Source organism: Rutidosis leptorrhynchoides, chromosome 10, assembly GCF_046630445.1.
Source record: "Rutidosis leptorrhynchoides isolate AG116_Rl617_1_P2 chromosome 10, CSIRO_AGI_Rlap_v1, whole genome shotgun sequence".
Taxonomy (NCBI): domain Eukaryota; kingdom Viridiplantae; phylum Streptophyta; class Magnoliopsida; order Asterales; family Asteraceae; genus Rutidosis; species Rutidosis leptorrhynchoides.
In genome coordinates, this window is record NC_092342.1 from 356,923,758 (window position 1) to 356,934,124 (window position 10,367).

The 10,367-nt window shown below is 32.5% G+C and overlaps 1 non-coding gene across 1 annotated transcript; it reads left to right on the forward strand.

Moving 5' to 3' along the window:
• The first annotated feature begins 7,186 nt into the window (after positions 1–7,186).
• Positions 7,187–7,293, forward strand: LOC139873958 (small nucleolar RNA R71). Its single transcript, XR_011767667.1, has one exon. It is a non-coding gene; the product is annotated as a small nucleolar RNA R71 (small nucleolar RNA).
• Positions 7,294–10,367: the final 3,074 nt, after the last annotated feature.

Here is a 10,367-nt window from a genome sequence, read left to right on the forward strand (position 1 = left end):
ATCGTTGTCCTAGTCCGTCCCTCGACAAAATTTTAAAATTTGTCATTTTTAAGCGTTGTTTTAAAAGTAAAGATTTATTTTTTTTGGTTTTTTAATGTTTTTAGCATACTTTAATTCAACAAGATTAAAAATAATGATAATAAAAGTTCTCGTCCCTCCCTTGGGTAAAGCAATTTCGGTTCAATGACCTAGTCTTCAACTTACGACGAATTTTAAAAATGATAAATTTAACTTAACGAAATAAAGTAAATTTTTGTTTTAAAATTCACACCAAACTTAAATTTAAAATGCATAAAATTAAAAATTCATATTATGAAAATTGAAAATTCACACCAAACTTATATTATAATTTTGTTTTTATACATACAAACTTATATTAAAATATTAATTTTTCAAATATTTACAAACTTAATTATATTGATTTTAAAAAGTTTACAATATTGATTTAATATTTAAATATTAATTTTAAAAACATGGTAAAAATAAAATTAAAAATCTTTTTGGTCTTTTATCCCACTTTAATCAATCAAATATTATCAAAAATATACGCCCCTCTTTTTGGTAAAGTAATTTTGGCTATATTACCTAGTTTTACTCCTGATGAACTTTTGAAATATTTTGGGTTGATTGATTAAAGATATTTATAGCTTAAGAATAAACGGTAAATTTCGCAATGATGTAATAAATTTTTGTATGATATCAATAATTTCGGTCGCAAAACCTAATTTTATTGAATACCAATTTAATACTTTATAGCGAACGATTTAGCGTTTATTATCAAAAGGCTCAAAGCAATAAAAATAAAAATAATAACTGTACATACTTACCTGTGAAATGGAATTCTCAGTGACCTGTTTTAGCCCACTCATAAGATAGTCGGACTAATTGGTTTTCCATAGCTACATAGGCGTAACCTCGAGCATTCAACGTTTTTTCTTCGAAACATATGAACGGTCCATCTCTGCATAAAGTAACGAATTCGGTATTGGAATATGTCTGATTCGTTGAGCATTTTCCTTCGTGTGATCATTTTCCGCATTTGTGACATCTTTCAAGGTGTCGTGCTCTTCTTTTCGCTGCGGATTTTGATTTTCCTTTACCAAACTGTAACTTATTATTTTCGTTCCTGGTTCTTTTCTTACTCCGTCCAATTTGCCTCTGATTAATGATACCAATTCACTTGGAAGGGTGTCATTATTACGTTTAGTGATCAAAGCGTGTAGCATTAGACCATGGTTTAGTTCACAGGAAGTCTTCATCTCATAAAACCTAAAAAAAATAAAAATTCAGAATGAAGGGAGAAGACTAGTTCTTTAGGCTCTGCTAGGAAAAGACCATTCGGATTCCATTCTCAAGAACTACACGAAAACAGAAAATCTAACTCTAACAGAAATACATATTACCCTAAAAAGATTCGAACCTCCCCACACTTAGTTGAAATTGTGATTAACGTTATTTTCAATTGGATCATCAACAACTTGTATATCTTTGACTTTTACTTCAATCCATTTGTTGATTTCCTCCGTAACTTTCACAAATTCAACTAACATCGCCTTTTCTTTTGGCGATAAATTGGATATTAATCGGTTACATAACTTAAAGTTTCCCTTAATCTTAGCATCGTGAATCCGTTTATAAAGTTTCTTCGTTGAACTGTTAAAAACGGGTTCATCTAATTTCTTATCATCAACGGGGTTCTTTGTGATCGGATCATCATTAAGTGTTTCTTCATCTTCCCCACACTTATGCGTTTTTATTGGTTTAACAGTTTTGGTTGGTGGAGATCTAAACTTTCGGTTCACAAAGGTGATCGATTTATCACCATCCCTAAGTGTCATTCTACCTTCTCTTACTTCAATGAACGCCTCGGTGGTTGCTAAAAATGGGCGACCTAAAATTAGAGGAATATCAAGGTTTTTCTCCATATTAATCACTATGAAGTTTGCAACAAAGGTCAAACTTCCCGCGTTAACAAGTAAATTATTTGCTATTCCAATCGGGTGTTTAATGGTTAGATCAAATGATTGAACACCTATTTTGGTTGGTTTTAATTTACCCATACCTAATCTTTTGTATAAGGAAAGAGGCATAATATTTGCACTTGCTCCTAAATCTGCGAGTCCGTTATATACAGCACCATCATTAAGCAAGCAAGAAATGATAAATTCACCCAGGTCTCCTACTTTAGTAAGTCGAGTTGGTTTGTAAACCTTTTTCGGGTGTTCTTTTCTTGGTTTTTTCACTTCTATTTGAACTTCTTGTTCACATTTTTCTTCATTTCTTGGAATGGGAAGTTTGTATAAGAATTCTTCTTCATCACTCCAATTTGAATCCTCCCTATTTTCCAATTTTGATTTTTCATATGTTGTTGATAACATATTTATGTTTTCATTTTGAGGGTTTTCTTGGGTGGTGAAATTATGATTGACTTCATTGTCAACTTCCATCGGACCATGTATGTAATGTTTAACTCTGTGACCATTAACTTTAAATTCAATCCCATTTGAATTTATTAACTCTACTGTTCCATATGGGAAAACTCTTTTGACTATGAATGGTCCAGACCATCTTGATTTCAATTTTCCAGAAAATAGCTTGAATCGTGAATTGAAAAGAAGAACTCTGTCTCCTTCTTTAAATTCTTTTGAACTTTTGATTCTTTTATCATGCCATTTCTTCGTTCTTTCTTTATAGATTAACGAATTTTCGTATGCTTCATGTCTTAATTCTTCTAATTCGTTTAATTGACTTAACCGTAGACGTTCGGCTTCATGTAAATCAAGATTACATGTCTTCAAAGCCCAAAATGCTTTGTGTTCAATTTCTGTTGGAAGATGACATACTTTTCCGTAAACGAGTTTAAAAGGTGTGGTTCCAATTTGAGTTTTGTAGGCTGTTCTTAAAGCCCAGAGTGCATCCTCCAATTTAATGGACCATTCCTTCGAATTTGATCTTACGGTTTTCTCTAGAATACGTTTTAAAGCTCGGTTGGTATTTTCAACTTGTCCACTTGTTTGTGGATGATATGCAGTGGAGATTTTATGAGTTACTCCATATCTTTTAAGAACTTTCTCAAGTTGATTATTATAGAAATTAGTACCCCGGTCACTTATTAAAGCTTTCGGTGTTTCAAACCTTGCAAAAAGATGTTTTAAAAAGTTGACTAAAACTCGTGCATCGTTAGTTGGGAGAGCTTGTGCTTTCGCCCATTTAGATGCATAATCAATGGCAACGAGAATGTAGAGATTATTATGAGATTTTGGAAATGGACCCATAAAGTCAATACCCCAAATGTCAAATACTTCACATACTTGAATGACATTTTGTGGCATTTCATCACGTTGACTTATTTTTCAGGCCCTTTGACAAGCATCACAGGATTTGCAAAGAAGGTGTGCGTCTTTGAAAATTGTAGGCCAATAGAATCCAACATCGTAAACTTTTCTTGCTGTGAGCTGATGCCCATAATGCCCTCCTGTTGGTCCTGTTTGACAATGGTTTAAGATTTTACTAGCTTCATCTCCGAATACACATCGGCGTATTATTCCATCGGGACAACTTTTAAACAAATGTGGATCTTCCCAGAAATAGTGTTTTATATCACTAAAGAATTTCTTTCGTTTTTGGTATGGCAATCATTTTTCAAGGAATTCACATACTAAATAGTTTACATAGTCTGCAAACCATGGAATTTCATTATAATCTATCTTCAATAGATATTCATCAGGAAAGTTGTCTTGTATGGCCGATTCATTTAGAACTTCTAATTCGGGATTTTCAAGACGAGAAAGATGATCAGCGACGAGATTTTCTGCTCCCTTTTTATCTCGGATTTCTATATCAAACTCTTGTAAGAGTAAGATCCAACGGATTAATCGTGGTTTGGCATCTTATTTCAAAAATAGGTATCTAAGAGCAGAATGGTCGGTATAGACCACCGTTTTAGCTAGAACGAGATATGATCAGAATTTGTCAAAAGCAAAGACAATAGCAAGGAGTTCTTTTTCAGTAGTTGTGTAATTTTTTTGTGCTCCTTGTAACGTCTTACTAGCATAATAAATAGGTTGAAATCGTTTTTCAATCCTTTGTCCTAAAACGGCTCCCATTGCAAAATCACTTGCATCGCACATTAGTTCAAAAGGTAGATTCCAATTTGGAGTTATCATGATCGGCGCATTAGTGAGTTTTTCTTTAAGAATATTAAAAGATTTGATGCATTCATCAGAAAAGATGAATGGAGCATCCTTTTCTAGGAGTTTATTCATAGGAGTGGCAATTTTAGAAAAATCCTTTATGAAACGTCGGTAAAAACCAGCATGCCCTAGAAAACTCCTAACTCCTCTAACATTGGTGGGATGTGAAAGTTTAGCAATTACATCTACTTTAGCTCTATCCACTTCAATTCCTTCTTTTGAAATTTTATGTCCAAGAACGATGCCTTCTTTAACCATGAAATGGCATTTTTTCTAATTAAGAACTAGATTTGATTGTTCGCATCTAATAAGCATTCGTTCAAGATTAACTAGACATGATTCAAATGTATCTCCGAAGACTGAAAAGTTATCCATGAAAACTTCCATGCATTCTTCTATCATGTCGTGAAAAATCGCCATCATGCACCTTTGAAAGGTTGCAGGGGCGTTGCAAAGTCCAAATGGCATGCGTTTGTAAGCAAAAGTACCATAAGGGCACGTGCATGTGGTTTTCTTTTGGTCCTCGGGTGCTATTGGAATTTGAAAATATCCGAAAAAACCATCAAGAAAACAATAGTAACTATTTCTGGCTAATCTTTCCAACATTTGATTAATGAAAGGTAAGGGAAAGTGATCTTTTCTGGTGGCGTCATTTAATTTTCTATAATCAATACAAACACGCCATCCTGTTACAGTCCTAGTAGGAATAAGCTCATTTTTCTCATTTGTGATGACAGTCATGCCACCCTTCTTAGGTACGCATTGAACTGGGCTTACCCATGGACTATCACAGATTGGATAGATTAAACCTGCATCTAGCAATTTAATTATTTCTTTCTTAACAACATCTTGCATATTAGGATTTAGTCTTCGTTGGCGTTGCACATGCATTTTATGACCTTCTTCCATAAGGATTTTATGTGTGCAATACGAAGGACTTATTCCTTTAATGTCATGAATTTTCCATGCAATAGCTGGTTTATGAGCTTTTAGCACAGAAATGAGTTTAGATTTTTCATTTTCAGTAAGAGAAGACGATATTATTACAGGTAATTCAGATTCACCATGTAAATAAGCATATTCCAAATGGCTTGGAAGTGGTTTTAATTCTAATGTCGGTGGTTCTTCTATCGATGATTTGTATCGATATCTGTCTTCCTCTTTTAGCATTTGAATTTCTTCTGTTGTTGGTTCATATCCATTAGCCATAAGTGTAGATAACATTTCAGTTTCATCAATTGGTTCAGTTCCTTCTCCTAAAGAACATTCTCCTGTTCCTTGTAATTCTGAAATTCTTCTAACAATTCTGCATGTGAATCTATAATTTGAATATAATAACATGTATCATCTGTAGATTACGGTTGTTGCATGGCTCTATCAACTAAAAAGGTAACACTTTCGTCCTCTATACTTAGGGTCAGTTTCTTACCAAACACGTCTATCATTGCTTTAGCCGTGTTTAAGAATGGTCTTCCTAATATGAGAGGAACTTCAGAATCTTCTTTCATGTCTAGAATAACAAAATCTACTGGAAATACTAAAGTACCAACTTTAACTAGCATGTTCTCCATTATCCCTCTAGGATATTTTACTGATCTATCGGCTAGTTGTATACTTATTCGTATTAGTTACAATTCTCCAAGGTTTAGTTTAGCGTATAGTGAATACGGTATTAAATTTATACTAGCACCTAAGTCTGCCAATGCTTCTATTGAACTAAGACTACCCAGAAAACATGGAATTGTGAAACTTCCTGGATCTGAAAGTTTTTCTGGTATCTTATTCAACAACACTGCAGAACAATTAGCATTCATAGTAACAGCTGAGAGTTTTCCATTTTCTTTCTATTTGTGATTAGATCTTTCAAAAATTTAGCATATCTAGGCATTCCTGAAATCACATCAATGAAAGGAAGATTGACATTTATTTGTTTAAACATATTCAAGAATTTGGATTGCTCGGCTTCAAGTCTCTCTTTTCTCATTTTACTTGGGTAAGGAAGTGGTGGTTGGTATGGTTTAACATAAGGTTTAGCCTTAACTGTGTTATCTTCATTAACCTTTTCAATTACCGGTTCTTTTTCCTTATCTTGTTCAGGTTGTGGTTCTTTTGGAGTAGGAATTGCTTCATCAGAAATTACAGGCATTTCAGGTGGTTTAAGTGTAATGCCACTTCTTGTGGTAATGGCTTTAGCTATTTCATTTCGGGGGTTAGCATTTGTATCACTAGGTAGACTTCCCGGCTTTCTTTCACCTATCAACCTTGCTAGGTTGCTTACTTCTTGCTCCAAATTTTGAATAGAAGCTTGTTGATTTCTAAATGCTTGAACATTTTGTTCATTGGTTTGTTTCTGAGATGTGAAAAACTGTGTTTGAGAATCAACTAGCTTCGACATCATGTCTTCTAAATTTGGCTTTTTATCATCGGTTTATGGTGGTTTGTTTTGAAAATTTGGTCTTTGCTGATTGTAAGTATTATTGGATACTTGTTGATTACTAGGACCTTGTTGGTTGTTGTATGGAACATTTCGGTTATAATCCTGGTTTTGATTGTAAATTGGTCTTGGCGGTTGATAATTATTCTGATAATTATTTCCAGGCCTTTGGTTTATGTATGAAACATTCTCTCTTTGTTCCATTGTTAGCTCAATACTGAGACAATCTTTTGTCAAATGTGGTCCTCCACACTGCTCACAACTAATTCGTATTGAGTGTATATCCTTAGTCATCTTTTCCATTCGTCTCTCGACAGCATCTATCTTTGCAGAAATGGAATCTTAGTCATGGCTAGAATCGGCTCTAGCTGCTTTAGATGATCTAATGATATCTTTTTCTTGGTGCCACTCATGTGAGTAGGAAGCAGTGTTATCAATAATTTTATAAGCGTCAGTTGCTGTTTTCTTCATAATGGAACCACCAGCTGCTATGTCTATGTCTTTTCTTGTAGTGATGTCGCATCCTTGGTAGAATATTTGTACTTTTTGACAAGTGTCTAAACCATGTTGCGGACATCCTCTTAATAACTTTCCAAATCTTGTCCATGCTTCATATAAAGTTTCATTTGGCTTTTGTGTGAACGTAACAATTTCTCCTTGAAGTCTTACGGCTTTAGATGCCGAAAAGAATTGTTTAAGAAATTTTTCAACTAAGACGTCCCATGTATCAATCGCCCCTTCAGGTAAGGATTCCAACCAATCTTTGGCTTCTCCCTTTAAAGTCCACGGAAATAACTTGAGATATATCTGTTCATCCTCCACTTCTCTTATTTTAAATAGTGTACAGATCCTATTAAATGTACGAAGATGTTCATTTGGATCTTCCTTCGGCGCACCACTAAATTGGCATTGATTAGTTACCATGTGTAGAATTTGTCCTTTGATTTCATAATCTGGCGCATTAATGTCTGGTTAAGTAATTGCGTGACCTTGGCCAGTGCGTTTAGCTCGCATTCGGTCTTCCATACTTAGAGGTTCCAGATTTTCCATGATTGAATTTGTTGAATCTGAATCACTAGAGGATTCTGATTTAATGGTTCGTTCCTCGAAAATCTCTGTTTGAATGATTGGTGGTTCCGGAGGAAAGATTAATGGTTCAGGATCTCTGAATTGTCCCTGAATATCTTCCGGATTCTCAATTGTGAGGTCGGGTTCAAAAAATGGATTATCGGAAATTTGAATTGGAGTACTTGATCGACTGGATGACGATTCTAAAGAAAAATCAACGGCGACAATATTTGCTAGATGTCTTGATCGAGTTACAAGTGATGAACGTACAAAAGGTGGTGAACGTTTTGCTCGGTGCATTCACTGAATATCCTATTAGTTATAAAAGATAAAAATTATTAAAGTTATCAAATTAATAGACTTTTTTGCTTTTGGCCACGTTTCGAATAGCCAATAGATGCAGCAGGGAGCCAGAACCCTTTAAATCGGAAGCTCACAACTCAGCTACTAACAAATCCAACTATTACTACGAAGAAGAAAATTTGGATGTCAATTAATTTAACCGCTTAAAATAATTTTTCGTTGAAATTTAAAGAAATTTTAGAGAAGAAATAGAAAAAAAATCTAAGTCCTAAAACTAGATCGGTGAGAAATAAGAAAGAAAAAGAGCGCGTCGAAAAACGTCGAAAAATAAAAGGTCGAAAAAAATAAAAGGCGTTGAAAAAAATAAAAATAAGAAAGTAGCGCGTCGAAACTTAAAAAGGAACTAAAAACTAAGAATTAAAAGTTGCGTCTAAAAAATATTAAAGCTTAAAAGAAAATACTATATCCCAAATGGCAATAACTTAAAAAGGTAGTAAAAACGGCGTCGCAAAATTCTAAAGCACCTAAATCTTAGTCTAAAGAAAAAGCACTTAAGGGATTTTACGGCAAAGCCTAGAAATCTAGAAATAAAAATAACTATGGCAAAAAACTATAACTTAGAACTAAATACGAATGAAAAATACAAATATTACGCTAAAACGAATAAAAAGATACAAAATATAAAAATAAACTTAAAGTTGTAAAAAGTACAATTTTTATAAAAATATTATTTTTATATTATTTATTTTATAAAACTATTAATTTTATAATTTATTAAAACTAAATAAACTAAATATATAAATTAAATAATAACTAAAACTAATTAATTAAATATACAAAACCTAATTAGGGTTATTAATTAATAATAATAATTAATATAATCTAACCCTAAACTGGTCGCACCAGGTAACAGCCGTGTCAAATTAGCTCATGCGATCGCATGAGCTGACCGTTGTAATACCATGCAATCGCATGGTCTGCGAATTCAGGCCAGACTTTGGGCTGCTACAGTACCAGGCCCGATACTTTTATATTTTTTTTTTCTGTTTTGTTGTTTTTATATTTATAAAAAGTATTTATATAAATTAAATAAAACTTATATTTTTACAAACTAAAAATAGAAATAGAGAAAATTTATAAAACTTATATATTTAACAAACTATTAAAAATATATAATTTTTGTTTTTCTTTTTATATTTTTGTATTAAAACGTATTTTTACAAAAACGTATTTTTATAAAAGTAAACTAAAAATTAATAAAAATCTTATATATATATATATATATATATATAGCGTTGCGCTTCCGGCGTTTAAGCAAGAATGTCCCCGGCAGCGGCGCCAAAAATACTTGATGTGTGCGAGGTGTACTAGGAAATAGTATTATTTTTACAACGAAATACTATTAAATATGATACAATTTTACAAAATATATTTATTTATTTATAGAATGGATATACCTAAACCATGCTACAACACTTATAGACAGTGTACCTAATCGTACAATAGTGTAGTTTTTAGTAAGTCCGGTTCGTTCCACAGGGAAAATTAAACAAGCTTAACGCTATATTTTTAAAAACTATATTTGTAAAAATATAAAAAATATATATAAGTAGTATTATTATTATAAAAGGGGGTTTTTACCGTTTAATGACCGGTTTGTCAATTTTTAAAACTTTAGTCGCAGTTAAAACCTAATGTAAAATATAAGACTTAATTTAAAGCGTAAAATAAATAACGATAATTAAATTGCGATAAATAAAAGTGCGATAAAATAAAATTGCGATAATTAAAGAGTACGATAATTAAAAGTGAAATTAAATATGAAATAAAAGAATTATGCTTATTTAAACTTCCATAATCATGATGTTTGACGTGTTGATTTTTAGTTTATTCCCATGAGTTAATTGTTCTTTGTCCTGGATTATTCAATATGTCCATACGGATTTTTCCATAATAGTCCATCAGTCATAATCATAAAATACGGAAGTCTTCGTCAAATTATTCTTATTCCCGAAGTCAAATATTCCAACTAATTGGGGATTCGAATTGTAACAAGGTCTTAATACTTTATTTAATGAATACACCAGGTTATCGACTGCGTGTAAACCAAGGTTTTACTACTTTGTTAACAATTACACCAATTACCCTTGAATGTAATCCACCCCTGTTTCAACAAGTCTATTAACTATTAATCCAGTTCCGTGTCCGGTAAAATGAACAATTATTGGTATTTATAGATATCCCTCCCACCGTACCCAGTCAAGCGTATGTGGTTATATATAAATACGTCAAATTATAAGTCTATATATTAAATTAACGAGGTATCATTTAGTTAATATAAAGCCTATTAATAGCCCATAGTCTAATTT